The 17,512-nt window shown below is 37.3% G+C and overlaps 1 protein-coding gene across 5 annotated transcripts in view; it reads right to left on the reverse strand.

The window, feature by feature from the left end:
* SGCD (sarcoglycan delta) overlaps window positions 1–17,512 on the reverse strand; it is a 934,755-nt gene that overhangs the window by 387,279 nt on the left and 529,964 nt on the right. Inside the window, exon 1 of one of the 5 annotated variants that reach the window (XM_027077719.2) lies at window positions 326–822. The exons of 3 other annotated variants lie outside the window; for them this stretch is intronic. The gene's annotated coding sequence lies outside the window, so the exon portion shown is untranslated. Of the gene's footprint in view, window positions 1–325; window positions 823–17,512 lie in introns of those variants that run through there. One more of the 5 variants, XM_015063901.3, reaches the window with a different exon arrangement.

Consider the following 17,512-nt stretch of genomic DNA (forward strand, 5'->3'; position numbering starts at 1 on the left):
GAACCGTCCTTCCACGGAGATAAGTTACAGAAGGTGGGAACAGGGTGACCGCCCAAGGATTCGCAAACTTTTCCTTTCCCGTTTGTGTTGCTAGCTAAATCCCAACTTTCAAAAGTGTCTCAGTCCTGCTGGAAATCAGAACTTGAAGAGGGCATGGGGGAGGAAAAAAAAATGATTACAAGTCCACAGCGAACGTTTGAAGGGATGGAGTTCTAACTTGCAACACACACGCACACCGGCCAAAAACTCCCAGTACTTGCAAACAAACAGCAGGCTGAGAAAGTGAAAAGAAGCGTGGAAATGTAAAAACTTAACAGTGCCCTACCTCGCTTGTCTGCTTCACAAAGCGCCTGATGAAAATCGCCCACAAGCCCAGAGCGAGCGGAGAGGCTCTGAAGGAGGCGGCCGCTCAGCCCCCGAGTGTGAGTAGGCCCAGCCTGTGTTCAGAAGCTGCCCCAGTCAGATTTTCCAACTGCAGAACTGCAGCCAAGTCCCTGCCCATGCCTGAAGAATTTCCTGAACAGCATTCCCGTTCTTTCTCTGACGGCTTTGAAACCGTACTCTGTCTGTACTTCAATAAGGCTTTGTCAGGCCAACTCAGAGCTACTGGTCTGTCTCCAGCTATCAATGGGAAACACATGTGTCAAGCACAGACTCGCTCCCCTGCAACAGCGTCCGTGGCGTCTGCTGGGCTCACATTCACAACCCCAAGGGAAAGGGCTTCTAGAACCAATTCGGATCGTTCAGCCATTCTCCAGGTTCTGCTCTGTGCTGCCAGATGCCAGAGAGGAGTCTTCTGCTGCTCAGCACTGCCCATCTTTAACTTCTTCCCCTGGCAGGCCCAGGCTCAGCCCTGTGAGCCCACTGAGCTCTTGCCAGCCCTGATAACGAGCCTATTTACAGCTGAGAGATGCGAATTCTAATTGAATCTCCCTACCTGCCTTTGCCTCAGTCATTGCTCAAAATCTCAATTGCTGGAGGGGGAACAGTATTTTTAGCATTTCTAGATTTTGGTTCAGTACTTCAGAGTTCTCCCCTCATCCTAGTATGTGCATCTTGGCTGCTGCAACTAAAAATAATGCAATTATTTTCAGGCATTTTAGTTGCTGTCTGCTCTGTAACTGTGCTGGTCCAGGAATGCAACATTTCACATGCTCTTGAGACGTGTGATGGTTACAGGGAACAGAAAGGAGAAAATAACGTACCTTTAATCAGGATATGGCCTAATTCTGTGCACCTGTGATTATTTCCGGATGACATTCCATCAAGATGTCCTGTGTACATTCTGCTGGATTTCGTGATCAACTTTTGACGTTTCCTCTTACCATCAAACACGAGAAAATCTTGAAAGATACCACGAGGACACCCCTCTTCTCCTACACTGAAAACCCCATTTATAAAGAGTCAAAGCTAAGTTGTCAAGGTAACACTGTAGGAAAGGGATGATTTATAGAGAAAGCCTCATCTGTTTTGAGGGTTTTTTTTAATTAATATTTTATGTCCTAAAATCACGTCCCATTAGCAACTTATTTTAAAGAACAGGCTCACCAAATTTTAGAAAGTGTTGTGTGTTCCTGAGGGGCTGTTGTAAATAACAGGATCTGGTGGGGTCTTGCTTGAATTTAGCATCAAATTGCAATGGGTGATCACAGCAGGATTAGATTTTTGCTTTGGGAAGCAATGTATGTATGTGTGTGGGGAGGGGAGCACGTGCACCTCTACGGTCAGGATGCAATTATAGAATCCGAGGACTTCAGAGTTGGAAGGAACCCCAGAGACCATCCAATCCAAATTGTTTCTACCCTTCATTTTGTAGAGGGAAATGGAGACCCAGACAGATGAGATGACTCATCCAGAGATGCAAAGACAGTTAATGCTGGAGCTGAGGTTGGAAAATGGGCTTTTGACTAATTTTCTATGTGCTTTCTCCATCCCAGCATCATTGGGGAAGGGCAATGCCATCTAACCTTCCCAGGAACAGGCTTGCAATCAGTTCACCTGGGTCTAATCTTAACTTTGTCTCTCTTACTGACTGTGAATCTTGGCCAGCTTGCTTAACCCCTAAGGACCTCAGTTTCCTCATCTATAAAATGGAAACAATGATAGATTCTACCTCGTGGAATTGTTGAGGAATTTGGTGAGATAACTCACGTAAAGTGGCCTATGATATGTTATATTTATGAAATATTATTACAGTGCCTATAAATTTCAATTTAGTTTTCTCTCAATAGAGCAAATATTGGACTCTTTCTCTTAACTCAAAAAGCAAAACTGTGCTCTTACATCTAGTTTGAGCTCCTAAAATAAGCTATTTGTCTAGTTTTCTGCCACTTTACCTTTACGTAATAGGGGCCTATCTCCTTAAACATAGGCAAGTATCCTAATACCTTCTTGGAACATTAAGCCCACCGCATAGCTACTTTTCATTTACTCCCTGAACTTAACACTCAAGTCTTTCCTCAAGATTAACTCACAGGAAAGGAAAACAGTGAGACCAAATCTGCCGTCAGTTACATGAGGCTGAACAAAGTGTCATTTGCAGAGAACTGGACTTGGTCTCAGAACCTGAAGAGCTCAAGATTACCACTCTAAAAATAGGAAACCACTCACAATTACAATTCCCTGTTTGGTAACTGTGACATCCTCAATTAACAACAATCATCCCTACCCACCCCCCACCACCCCATCCCCCACACACTCCAGAAACTGAGAAAGAAAACTTACTGAGCAAACAGCTGCAATAAATTCTAAAGAATCAGATGTCTACCTGGGGTTCCAGAGTCTTTGTCTTAGAGCCAACAGCAGCAAGCAGTTAATGAACCACTAGCTACTTATTAATCATGTTTAGTGTGCCAAACTACTTTTGCAGAAACAAAATAGGTCGAAAAGTTAATTTTGAGAGGTTTACAAATGTTTTAGGAATCGGGTAAACAAACCAACATAAAGCAGCTGGAAAAAACAAGCTCCGACTTACACAGAGGCCGGACAATGGTGATGTGACTCAAAAGGTGTGTCCCCAGTACCTTTCCCCCCAAAGTACTTGCTACATGGCTCATTTCAGGGGGGATATTTGGAGAAAGATGGATCGGTTGTGACCAGCCTCATCACTGAAACTCAAAAATCCTGAAAAGTTATTTACCTCTTCTAATGGTAAGAAAAATTATCCAAAACTTGAAAAGAAGGCCAAAAGATAATCACGTGCTTTCAATGTTTTATGTGGTGTTTGTCACATGCTCTCTCAAGAATTATCTAAGGGAAATGTGCTTTGCTCCATTTACTACTTGCTACTAAATAAAGGTCCAGAATTTAGTGAAGTTATGTTACTTTAAAGACTTTTTTCTGTGAAAGGTACAAATTATTTTTCTCCAGTAGAAAAAAAAAATAATCCCATGTGGTTTACTGCCCTGTGAAACATTAATCCGTTTTGTGTCCCACCTAGTAATCTTGTACTAACATTTTTTTATTAACACACCCATAAACAAAGAGCTCCTCAAATGTTCTTGGACCCAGTCTTACCATCATACTGATGTCTTCATCAATTAATGAGTCAAATTAAATTTCTGACATCTCTTTACTCTTTCTTTGTAGAAGTCATGTTTTTAACTTCCAAAATGATAGTGTGATGTGGTTTCATTTTCCCCATCTGCATGATGAGTGTTATAAATCTTGTGAGATAATGCATAATAAAGCACTTAAGGTGTAATATTTGTTTTTTTAGTTTTGTAAAAGACTGTAGGGATTACTAGACTAGATCACTCAATAATCTCCTTCCTATTACATCTTCCAATCCTGTCTTTAGATTCTACAATGGCCACTTCTGCTAGAATCCTTCCATGGATGTTGACCTCCCAGCTTCTCAGAAACTTCTACTTTTAATGTTCTAAAATTAACAACTGAAATACATCTCCCTATGACACGTCCCGATTCTAAAGCCACTAACTATAAAAGTCAATTTAAAATTCCGACGTTAAGAATCATGTGAGTGAGAAAACTTCATTCTCAACTAGAACATCAACTCCATGAGGACACGGATTCTTGTCTACACCGTCTCCTGCCATTGTTTCCAATGTCTATGACTGGGAAGTAGTTGGACCTCGTACTTACCCTCTGAATCAATAGAAGCCTTGGACTTCCTTGAAAAGGGAGGTCCTAAATCATCCTTCGTGAAGAACTACTTGACTACAATTTCAACTTCTCTGGTGCCATTGGATCATTTCTGCTCATGACAGTGCAGATTCCTCTTACCACCTCATTTGCCTCTTCTAGGAATGCTTCAGTTTGGCTAGTTTTCTCTTAAAACCTGATGCCAAGAGTTGAACAAACTCTTCAGGTGTGCTAGGTCTAATTTGTGGGCAGAGGAACAAAACTCTCTCTCATTTAGGATCTATGTTTCTATTAACACAGACCATGATAATCTTAGCTTTGGTGGCGGTAACCTTGAGTCATACAGAGAAGCCAGCTCGCAGAGCCTCTATCACAGATGCGCTTACATCTCCTACCTGGTTTACATCTGTGCTTCTCCAGCCTAGCTTCACGTTAGAATCATCTGGAGGGAGCTTTTAAAATGACCAGATCCAGGGACACACACCTGAGACTTTGATTCTACTGGAATGGGACAGGAACCCCGTAATCCAGGTGATTCTAATACCAGCCAGACCTCACAATCATGAAGTTGCAGCGATAACTTCTAAAACATAATCCTAAGCATGTCACTTTGCGAACTAAAATCCTTAAATGTCTTTCTTACTATTTCCTGAAAGGTAAGGACAACAACTGTCACCATGACTTGAAAGGCCTGGCTTCATCTGGTCCCTTGTCTACATCTTCTGTCTCATCTGCTGCCACTCTCTCTTCTTCAAAGAAATCGTGTATCTTCCCACTTGAGATTCTTTTACAAAGCTGTTTTCTCCTTCTGGAAAGACTTTTCTTTTTCCTAGAAGTTACCCTCACTCTCATGTTTTCAGTTCTTTAACTCCTATTCAACCTTCAAATGTATACTCCATTATCACTTCCTCTAGGATTTAGTTATCCCTGAACACAACAGCCCCCCATTACCTATGCCCAAAGACCAATACTTATCATAGATTTGATTACACATTTATTTGTATTTTTATTGGATCCATGTCAAAATGTCCTGATACAAAATGAATCTTTTCCATGAGAGCAGAAACCTCTTACTCTCTATTGGGTTCTAGTTCCTTCCACTGTGCCTAGCTGAAAGGAAGTGCACAAAATATACTTTTAAGTATGTGAATGCAGGGTTTGGTTTGTTTTTTTTAAGCCAAGCGCAAGAATATGCACACAACTCCACTTTATCTTCAAGTTTCAGACTTCATTTAATCTTTCTGACATGCTAAAACATTGTATTGTACTCAGGATATGAAGTTCTCTTATACGATGTAAATATTCCCCCAAAACTAACAAGCCTTTTACATGTTTATCTACAAGACTTTGTGCAAACTTACCAAGTCAGGTTTCTGGCAAAGACCTTAAGGTCTGAGATACAAGGTAGAATGGCTATGATTATAGGGTAGAGTGTTTGTTGTGTCACTTACTTGGGAGGGCAGGCTGAGATACTACTTTGGGGTCATCAAGAGGCACAAAGTAGTTACAGCACAAATCTGAAAAGAGGTATTTGCCAAGAATCTTTTGGTTACAGCAGTCAGAACTCATTCAAATTAGCATCAGAGAAAAAGAGGGGGTTCCTAAATCATGTAACTCTAATCTTAAGGTGGGTGCAGCACAATAGTTCTAATACAATCAAGGCTCTATTTCCCTCTTCTCTAGGCTTCTCATGGTTTCATTCTTAGTTTTGCTTTACTGGGACGTAAAATGTCCACAGGTGATCTCAGTCTTACATGGAAAAATAAAAGATCTTTTCCATAAAGCATTCTAAGTAACCCAGCTTGAGCCACATGCTTATCCCTGAACAAATCTCTATGGTTGAGGGATGATGTACTCGTGTTGTTCATATTTGGCTCATATGACAATCCCAGAGACTAAAAGGAAGAAATCAGCTCCATATGCACCACATGGACTCAGTAGGCTAATGAGAGAATTGAGAAAAAGTGGAAGGCAGACAAAAGTCCCATGTGCACTATGGATGATAGGGCACCCAAGACATATTCATAATCTTGCCCAGGGAAAGTTCTTTAAGAAGTGTTCTGAAATAACATTTAATTTAAGGATAGAAAAGCATTTACTATTTGTTCTTCCAATCCCTGAGCATTTGAGTTAATTTAATAGCAGGTGATTACAACGGTAACATTATGCTAGCCATTCATTTCACAAATAATACCTGATGCAAAATGACACTCACCCAGCTTTGGCCCTTCCAAACATAACAAATACAGCTCTGCTTTTCATTTGCCAAAGACAACATTATCTGGTTGATTCGGAAGAGACTTTATCTTTGGAGGAAGTCTAGCTCAGTGACAAATCAGTGACCCACAGTTTTGAGAATATCTCCATTGGCCCTAGTGTCTAAAGCTGAAATCATTTTCTGTTTTAGAAATTCAAATCTATGCATGGTACAGAATGAAGATTTCTCAAGCTATGTCAGTACTTTGAGAAGGAATTGACGCACTTGGTAATTAATGTGACTAGTAATAAAATTCACTGTAGATATATCTTTTTAAAAGAAATTAATTAAGTACTGTAAAACAAATACTGGTATAGTTACACAAATGGTTCCATGCATTCTTTCCTTTTCAGCACCAAACACTAATCAATTCTCCCCAAATTCTTTTTGGCCAAAATATCTCACTGTATTACTGCTTGCTGAAAGTAAAATTCTTGAAATATCATATTTTTATTTGGAAGTAAAATTTATTGATCAATAAAAATGGGCCAGACTTCACGATAGGCACCCCGTGGTAGGCAGAAATAAATAAGGTCTGTACATGAAAAATGTTAGCACTGCTCATCTTTATTTTGATAGCCCATCAGTGCTCAGTGGTACAAAATACAACTGTCTGATGTGGGAATTCCATGCTAATTATTAGCTGCCTGAATCCCTGAATCCTTGAGACCAAAGGCCTCAACACCAACTTCCAGCAACCATACACCAAAAAAAAAATTAAAAGTTGCCAACAAGAGAAAATGTAATGTTATACATTTCAAATTATTTGATCTTTAGAAGGAATTCATTTAAATATGTGAAAGATACACAGTTGGGCAAACTCACAACTAGCATAGTGTTTGGCATATAATAGTTGCTTAATATATGTTTAGTGTTTTACTAATAATAAACATTGCTAGTAACAAATAAGATTTTGACATTACCAACAAATAAAAGCTGAGGGAGTTCATCACCATTAAACTTGCCTTACGAGAAATGATAATCAGAGTTCGGGTAAAAACAAAACAACATGAAAACATAACAACGTGAAAAATCAAAGTATAGAAAGTCACTGATAAAGGAAAATACATAGTCAAATTCCAGAATACTCTAATAATGTAATGGTGGTACATAAATCCCTCTTAACTCTAATTTCAAAGTTAAAAGATAAAAGCATAGAAACAGCTATAGCTACCATCATTTGTTAATGGGTGAATAATACAAAAATGTCAAGTAAGAAATCAAAAGCATAAAATGTGGGCGGGGGGGACAAGTAAAAGTGTAGAGTGATTTTGTATGCAATTAAAGTTAAGTAGTTATCAGCTTAAAATATACTGTTATAACTGTAAGATGTTTTATATAAGCTTTGTGGTAACCACAGACAATAAAACCTCTACTAGATACACAAATGATAAAAAGGAATCAAAACATACTACCACACACACACACACACACACACACACACACACTTCACAAGAGACAGTGAGACAGGAAGAGAAGAACAAAGGAACTACAAAAGAATCAGAAAGCAAAACAAAAAATGGCAATAATAAGTCCTTATCAATAATCATTTTAAATGTACATGAATTAAATTCTCTGATCAGAAGACACAAAGTGGCTGAATAAACAGAAAAAACAAAGTGCCACAATATGCTGCCTATAAGAGACACATTTTAGCTTTGAGAAGACATGTACATTGACAGGGAAGGGATTAAAAATAAAAGGTATTCCATGTAAACGGTAACCATAAGACATCAGGAGTGGTTATAGTCACATCAGACAAAATAGACTTTCAGTCAAAATCTGTCACTGTATAATAATAAAGCGGTCTATTAATTATCAGCATTTAACCATTGTAAACATATATGCACCCAACACTGGAGCATCTCAATATATAAAGCTAGTATTAACAGAATTGATGAGAGAAATAGGAATACAGTAACAGTAGGAAAGCTTCAGTACCCCACTTTCAACAATGAATAAATTATCCAGACAGAAAACCAATAAGAAAACAGTGGTTTCAAATAACGTTATAAATCAAATGGACCCAGCAGACATACACAGAACATTCCAGGCAACAAAATACATGCTTTGCACATGTGTTCATGGAACATTTTCCAGGATAGATCGTATGTTGGGCCATAAAACTAGCCTTAACAAATTTAAGAAGATTAAATTCATATCAAGCATTTTTTCTGACCACAGTGGCATAAAATTAGAAATCAGTAACAGGGCAAAAGCTGAAAAACTCACAAATATGTAGAAACTATACCACACACTCCTGAGCAACAAATCGGTCAAGGAAGAATTCACAAGGAAAACCATAAAAGTATCTTGAGGTGGACAAACATGGAAACACAATGTACTGAAAATGATGGGATGCAGCAAAGTGGTTCTAAGAGGAATGTTTACAATGCTAAATATCTACACTAGGGGGAAAACATCTCTAACAACCTAACTTGACACATAAGACGACGAGAAAAAGAACAAACTAAGCCCAAAGTTAACAGAAGACAAGGAATAACAAAGAATAGAATACAAACAAATGAAAGAAAGACCAGAAAAACATAAGAAAAGAACAATGAAATGAAGAGTTGTGGTTTTTCTTTTAAAGATAAAACTGAGAAACCTTGGGCTAGACTAATACAGAAACTCAAATAAATAAAATTATAAATCAAAGAGAAGATATTACAACTGATCCCACAGAAATACAAAGGATAAGAGACTATTTTGACAAATTATGCATGGATAAATTTGGCAACCTAGAAGAAAATGGATAAATTCCTAAAAACATAGAACTTACCCAGACTGAATCATAAAGAAAGTGAAAATCAAAACAGATAATTATTAGTAAGAAGACTGTAGTAGTAATCAAAAACCTCAAACAAAAGCCCAGAACCAGACGGTTTCATGGAAAAATTAAACCAAAAGTTAAAAAAAAAAAAAAAAAGGAATACCAATCCTTCTCAAACTCTTCCAAAACTTTAAAGAGGAGGAAGCACTTCCAAATGTATTTAACAAGGCCAGCACTACTCTCAAACCAAAGCCAGATAAGGCCACTGCAAGAAAAGAAACAGGCCCAAATCCCTGATAAATACAATTACAAAAAATCCTCAGCAAAACATTAGCCAACTGAACCTAACAGCACGTTAAAAGGACCATGCATTATGATCAAGTGGGATTCATCCCTGGGATGCAAGAATGGTTCATCAGAGTAAATTAATGAAAATGACACACCACATTAACAGAATAGAAAATAAAAATATTATCTCAATAAACACAGAAAAACATTTGATAAAAAAATCAATATGTTTTCATGATAAGAACTCAACAATAGAACCACCCTATGACCTATCAACTGGACTACTTAGTATTTATCCAAAGGACACAAAAATGCTGATTTGAAGGGGCACATGCACCACAATGTTTATAGCAGCACCATCAACAATAGCCAAATTATTGAAAGAGCCCAAACGTCCATCAAATGACAAATGGATAAAGAAGATGTGGTACATATATACAATAGAATACTACTCGGCAGTCAAAAAGAGTGAAATCTTGACATTTGCCACAATGTGAATACAACTGAAGTGTATTATGCTAAGAAAAATAAGTCAGGCAGAGAAAGACAAATATCATAAGATTTATATACATATACACACATATATATATACATAGATATACATATATACATATATGTGTGTGTGTATATACATATATATATGTATATATATGTATATATACACACACACAATGGGATATTATTAAACAGTCAAAAATAATGAAATCTTGGCGTTTCCAACAATGTGGATGGAACTAGAGTGTATTATGGTAAGCAAATCAAGTCAGAGAAAGATAAATATCATATGATTTCACTCATATGCAGAATTTAAGAAACAAAACAGATGAACAAAAGAGGAAGAGAAGGAAAAATAAAGAGAGAGGGAGGCAAACCATAAGAGACTCCTAAATAAAGAGAACAAACTGAGGGTGTTGGATGGGTGGATGGGCTAAATGGGTGATGGGCATTAAAGAGGGCACTTGTTGGGATGAATACTCTGTGTTATATATAAGTGAAAAATCACTAAATACTACTCCTGAAAAAAAATATATATCACATTGGCCAAAAAAAAAAAAGAAAAGAAAGAAAGAAAAAAGTATAAAAGCAACGTACCTCCACTTAATAAAGCCACACAGGACAATCCCATAGCCAACATCATGTTACACAGTGAAAAACTGAAAGCTTTCCCTTTAAAATTAGGAATAAGACAAGGGTGCCTAACTAGAGGGAAGAGAATGGGGGGATGGGCAAAAAGGGTGAAGGGAAGTGTGAAATACAGGCTTCCAGTTATGGAATAAAGAAGGCATGGGGATAAAAGGTATAGCATAGGGAAAATAGTTAATGGTATTGCAATAGTCTTTCATGATGACACGTGGTACCTCAGAATAATACTGAGTTGTTGCATCACTATGTTGTACACTTGAAACTAATGTGACATCGTGTGTCGACTATACTCAATAAAATATATCAGAGGAATCACCCCCCCCCCAAAAAAAAAACACAAGGCAAAAGTGTCCACTCCTAATAAACTACTGAAAGTCCTAACCACAGCAATTAGGTAAGAAAAAGAAATAAAGGTCATCCAAATTGGAAAGGGAGAAACTAATCTGCCTTGTTGCAGATGATATGATTTTATATAAATGGTTTTGTAACCCTAAAGATTGTAACAAAATATTGTTATAATTAATCAATTCAGGGAAGTTGCAAAGTTGCAAAAATACACAAAAATCAGTTGTATTTATATACTAACAACAAATGATCAAAAATTAAGAAAATGATCAAAAATTAAGAAAATAATCCCATTTACCTTATCATCAAAAAGAATGAAATGCTTAGAAACAAATTTAAGGAAAGATTTTTGCACTGAAAAATATAAAGCACTGATGAAAGAAACTGAAGAAGATATAAAAATAAATGGAAAGATCTAATTTATAGTTTTTAAAAATTAATATTGTTAAAATGTTCACACTACCCAAAGCAAACTAATGATTCAATGTAATCCCTATCAAAATTCCAATGATATTTTTTACAAAAATAGAACAAAAAATACTAAAGTTTGTACAGAACCACATAAGACCCTGAAAAACCAAAGCATTGTCAAACAGAAGGACAAAGCTGAAGATATCACACTTCCTGATTTCATACTATAGAGTTATAGTAATCAAAATTGTGTGGTACTGGAATAAAAACAGATGCACAGACCAATGCAACAGAAGAAAGCACAGAAATAAACCCACACATATGCAGTCAATTTATCATCGCAAAGGGTGCCAAGAATACACGATGGGGTAAGGATAATCTCTTAAATAAATTGTCCTGAAAAAACTGGATATCCACGTGCAGAATGGAGTTGAACTCAAACCTGGGTCTAAACAAAAATTAACTCAAAATGGATTAAAGACTTAATCATTTCACAATGTATACATATATCAAACATCATGTTTTATACTTTATGTATATGTAATATTTCTTTGTCAATTATATCTCACTAAAGCTGGAAAAAAATAAAGCACAAACCAGATCAACAGAATAAAAAATATTCTGGTGCCATTTTTGCAGATTGCAGGCAAGAGAATTTTACGTAATTTTAAAAGCCCACAAATTGTGAGCTGTAGCATATTCTGATCTAGAAGGAGACGGATGGTCAGTCCAATTTTTTCATTACTTACATGAAAAATTAAGACCTGAAATGACATGGCGAGCGTCACGTAGACAGATAATGTAGGAGTTGACAGAAGACTCACAATTTCTGATACCTATGTTGCCTCCTAGGGCCAATAAATGTGGTTCTAGGACATGATTAACTGTACCACTTCTTTACTCTCTTGGGTAATTTCCGCTGGGAATCAATTCCTAAGACGCAGTTTATGCACCAAGTTGCACTGTTTGGTTACCTACTTTTCTCCTTACCTCCTCTTATGCAATCTGGAGATCCTTTTAAGGATTTCTAAGTATTATGTTAATAAAACTAAATGGAAATAGATAAGGCTGTTTGAAAAATTAACACATAAGTCCAAAGATAGGATGTTATCTTTCGAAGTTAAATGCAGGCAAAACATTGTCTTGTATACCTCCAACCTTGCCCTTAACAGAGCAAGGGCTCATTAACTATCCATGGAAATGGATGGAAGTAAAACACGTTTGTAGTTTCAGTAGATTGCAGGGTTCGATGACAAGGTGGCTTTCCCCAAGTTTTCCATCTTGATCAACTTTAACAGTCTTTTAATATCTTGAGCCTCATCTCCAGTGATTAGCAGGAACTATTAGAAGCAATAGACTGGGCCAATCTGGCTGAGCTGCATTACTATCCTATCTTAAGAGGTTAGCATGGAGTGTCGATGTAACAGGTTTGTACAAATAAACTTTATGTAAAATGTACTTAGTGGCTGTACCTGTAAGCCTTGTATCTCACTTCCCAATCTGGGAAGCAGCAAGAGGCAAAAACACTAAATGGATGAAAATATAAATGCACAAGTCAGCATGAAAACACAAATTGGCTACTTGACCAGCATATTCGCCCCTCACTGTACTGTGTTGGCATATCTAATGAAAGAATGTAGTGTTCAAAAGGCCATCCATGAATGCGCAGAAGAAAGGAGGGTCACAAAAGGGAAAAAGGAGGCAGAGTTCATTCAAACACTAAATACAAGAGTCTTAGTTCAATGGAATCTACTCTCATTTGAGGAGTGGCTGTTCTGTGCCAGGCTTTGCAGATATGACAGATATAAGGCAGATGGGGTCCTTACCTTCAAGGCTTTACAGGTTTTGTTGGGAGAACTTTGTCGTCTGGGACCACTGACAAGACTGCCTCTGTTGGGCTGACTTAGTCTGCTGCCACTAAAGAATCCTTGCTACCTAACGTGTTTTAATTTCCATTATATTAATTATCACAATTATCTTTCTCATTATGTTCCCTTTTTATGTAGACCTTTCTAAAGGGAGTGAAGATGTAGCTCTCTTGATCCATGCAACACTTATTTTTCATTGTAAATTTACAAAGTGATATTTTTAATGTAGACATCAATCTCATGAGGTTGGTTAGAGGGAGTCTGCAATTGAGAGATAAAACCTTTCTTGCTGAGCTGATAGAATCAGCTTCCTAAGACTGAAGTTATGAAAGACATTCTGTGAAGACTCTAAGGAAAAGATCTGCCCATCAATAATCACCATAGTATCTACAGATTTCCAGACCTGGGATGAAGAATAATGAATTGGCCAAGGTTTGTATTTATAGTTAGAGAAATGGGTCAATTCTTTAACCACTCCATTTAACATGTTGATAAGAGATCATGGGAACTGAGCCACTTATTTAATCCTCTCTTGCTGAGATATTATCGTACATCGATATTTTATTTCCAAGAAACACTTGAAGATTCTATTGTTAGATGAGCAACAGCAGCAGCGAGGCTCAATGTGAAAGGTGAAGTCAAACTTCTTGAGTTTGTAAGAATATAATTAATATCAATAAAACTCTTCTCCACTGTTTAGGAACTTAAGTCAAAGTATAAAACATGTCCACATTGAATAAATGCATTTGAGGTTCTAAACAGATTTTAGGTGAGGAGTCTATTGACTTGGGAACTGTAGTCTTTTAGTTTTAATACCATGAATTTCAAAGTATTCTTTACAGCTAGGTATGAAAAATTGGTTAAGGGGAAAACTTTGTACTTGCCACCATGCTTATGATTTTCTGGAGTTAGAAACTGTTTGCCCTGGCATGGAATTTGACAGACCTGGCTTATTATACTGATGCTGGAACTCTAAGCCAGGAGGAGATGGTAAGCTACACAAACACTCTTATCCTTCACTCCTCACGTGTAAAGTCAGAATAAGAGCAGCTATCTCATGAGATTGTATGAGGGTTTAATAAAATAGTACTAGTAAAAGTGGCTTGAACATACATAGCAATAACTAACATGCACTGAGTGCTTACCATGCTTCAGCTTAGTAAATGCGCAAATATTAGCAGATATTGCTAAATTCTGCATGTGGATTTTTTTTTCTTTTTAGCCATTCCCTTACTTGGTATTTAAATACATTCAGGACATAGGTATGCTTTATTACAGGATTATTTACAACAGCCAAACTATGGAAGCAGCCCAAGTACCCATCTATTGATGAATGGATTAAAAAAGTGGCACCCGTGTGCACATGTGCACACCCGCGCGTGCGCACACACACACACACACACACACACACACACTGGAATGTTACTCAACCATAAAGAAATAATGAAATCTTGCCATTTGCAACAACATAGATAGAGCTAAAGAGTATAATGCTAAGCGAAATAAGTCAATCAGAGAAAGACAAATACCATATGATTTCACTCATGTGGAATTTAAGTAGTGAAACAAATGAACAAAGAAAGAGAGAGAAACCAAGAAACAGAGGGTCAGTGGGTGAAACAGGTGATGGGGATTAAGAGTACACTTTTCATGATGACGACTAAGACATAGCATTTTTGAATCACTCTATTGTACAACTGAAGCTAATATAATGCTGTATGTTAACAATACTAGAATTAAAGTAAAAACAACAACAACAACAAAAAAAACCCAATGCATTTTTAATCTTTAGACACTTACTGTTAGTCTCATTCGTAATATAAATAGTTCAAAGCTTCTCATTTCTCTTAGGATACAATGTGAAATTCCTAACACAGATTACAAGGCGTTGGACGACCTGGACCTGGAACCTACTATAGGACATCCAGGAAACAGCTTATAGGTTCCTTCTGGCAGAAAGTCTTCTGTTTCTTCTCCTCCTCATGTACTCCGCCAAACCTTAGGTCCTCTGTTGTGTGCTCCACAACATTCTTTGAATTTTCCTGTCATACTACATGCCCTTCTTTATTGTTATTGTCTGAATGTTCAACTACATTGTCAGCTCTTAAGGGTACACATTATGTCTGTCCCATTCATCAGTTATCACAAAAGCCATCAACAGGGCCTGGGCCAGAGTAGATACTATAGTAATTGCTGGATGAAGGTAGAAGGGAGGATATGAAAATTGTACCCAGAAAGGTGGTAGTGACAGAGACAGTACTGGTGTATTGGAGAACTTAATACAAAATAACATTTATGATAGAGTTAATAATTTTTATTCATAAAGCTTCATCTTAAAATGTTTATTTATTCTGGAAGGCAGCTATGCCAACCGCTCTACCACCAATGCTCCCTAAATGTTGATTTACTCTGTGTTCTGTCTAAATACCTCAAGTGCTTACTGACCAGTGAAATTTCCATCTAACTTTATTCTCTGGCTCAGTCTTTGTAGACTTTCAAAAATAAAGCTTTTAAACTGCTACATTAATATCCTGAACATTATATCCTTGAAGTTCAATTGGAATAAACTCATCACCAATAGAGTAACCTTCCTCTAGATTTATACTTTTATGTTTAATTACTTTTAAATGTTTGACTAAATTGGCTTTTCCCTGAAAACTCTTTATTGTACTTGATTAGGAGGAAACTGAGGCATCTCATCACAAACTCAATGATCACAGGCTTGCCATTTCTGAAGAATCTTGCCAAGATTTCCATGATGTATGGAAAGACAATGTTAGAACAGATACCTAACTATTTAGTAGAAAAAAAAAATCAGGATTCTATGGCTTGTGCAGCATTTCTTATACACATTTTCACTGAAGCTAAGTTGAACAGCCTTCACAAATTCAAGAATGAGTTGTATGAACAGAGAAAAGATAAATTGGAATGTGGAGTCTGCACTGAGGAGTGGAAATCTATCCCTGAGAAGTTACTCAATGAAGACAGCAACTACCTTAACAGTCCCTGCTCCCAACCCCACAATGTTAAATACCAACTGCATAAGCCACTGAAACAACATCCTTCAGCCCTTCCTACTCAGAGAGCTTCACCCCCTCAAACCCGATTTCTACAGCCATTCGGAGGCACTTGGCTTTATTTCAGGAAACCTGACCTTAGAGGACATTATGTTTTGTAACCAGAATTGGATAAGATGCACAGACTCTTTTTATTAACATAATATTTACATATAATCCTAGCAGCCAAGATTTATTGAGTGCCCACTGTGTGCCAGATGCTTTAATTATAGTTTCTGTCTTCATCTCACAAAAACCCTGTGTAGTTAGTCTGATCTCAGGGTTTGGCAGACTTTCTCTGTAAAGGGCCAGATAGTGAATATGTTAGGCTTTGCAGGCTGCACAGTCTGTTGCAATTTTGCAGCTTGGCAGTTATGGCAAGAAAGCAACCGTAGACATGCATAAATGAGTGGGTGTGTCTCATTCTCATAAAACTTTTTATGAACACTGAATTTTGAATTTCATACATTTTTTCTTTTTTTTATGCATCAAAAACTTTTTTCTTGTTTCACTTATTGAAAAAAAAACAAGCCATTCTTAGCTCATGAACTTTGTAAAAACACGTGGCAGGCCAGATTTGTCTCAGGGAGGGCCGTAGTTTGCCAACTTCTGCATTATCTAAATATTGGGGCAGAGGATTAAATCTCAGAGAGACAGTTACTAATAAGAAGCAGAGAGGGGTGCCTGGGTGGCTCAGTCAGCTAAGTGTCTGACTCTTGATTTTGGCTCAAGTCATGATCTAGGGTCCCGGGATCCAGCCTTACATTGGGCTCGGTGCTGGGAGTGGAGCCTGCTTAAGAGTCTCTCTCTCTCCCTCTCCCCTTCCCCATTTGTGCGCGCTCTCTCTCTCTCTCTCTCTCTCTCAAAATAAATAAACTTAAAAAAAATCAAGTGGAGATAATTCTGACTGGATGGGTCCTTCTCCTTTTGATTTATGTGCTTCTGTCTGTATTATGGCTCATATTTAATGGAAAGGCTAAAATCTTCCTCTAGCCAAGATCTTAACATGACTGACAAGTAAGTGGATTATGACTGAGTTGATAGCTTTCTTCTTCAAGTAACAACGAATTCAACCACAGACCATTCTCTTCAGTGGAGCTTTTCATCTTATTTGGAAAGCAAGTGGTTCTGGCAAATCAAAACTAATAAATTATGCTTGTAGTTACTCGTTGGTCCTTACCATAAAAACAAGTTAGCTTCCCTATTCCTCTGTATTTTATTTACATGTTCTCCAATTGGTAAGCAACATTTTGGTTAAAAATTCAAG

Source organism: Acinonyx jubatus, chromosome A1 (assembly GCF_027475565.1).
Source record: "Acinonyx jubatus isolate Ajub_Pintada_27869175 chromosome A1, VMU_Ajub_asm_v1.0, whole genome shotgun sequence".
NCBI classification, from domain to species: domain Eukaryota; kingdom Metazoa; phylum Chordata; class Mammalia; order Carnivora; family Felidae; genus Acinonyx; species Acinonyx jubatus.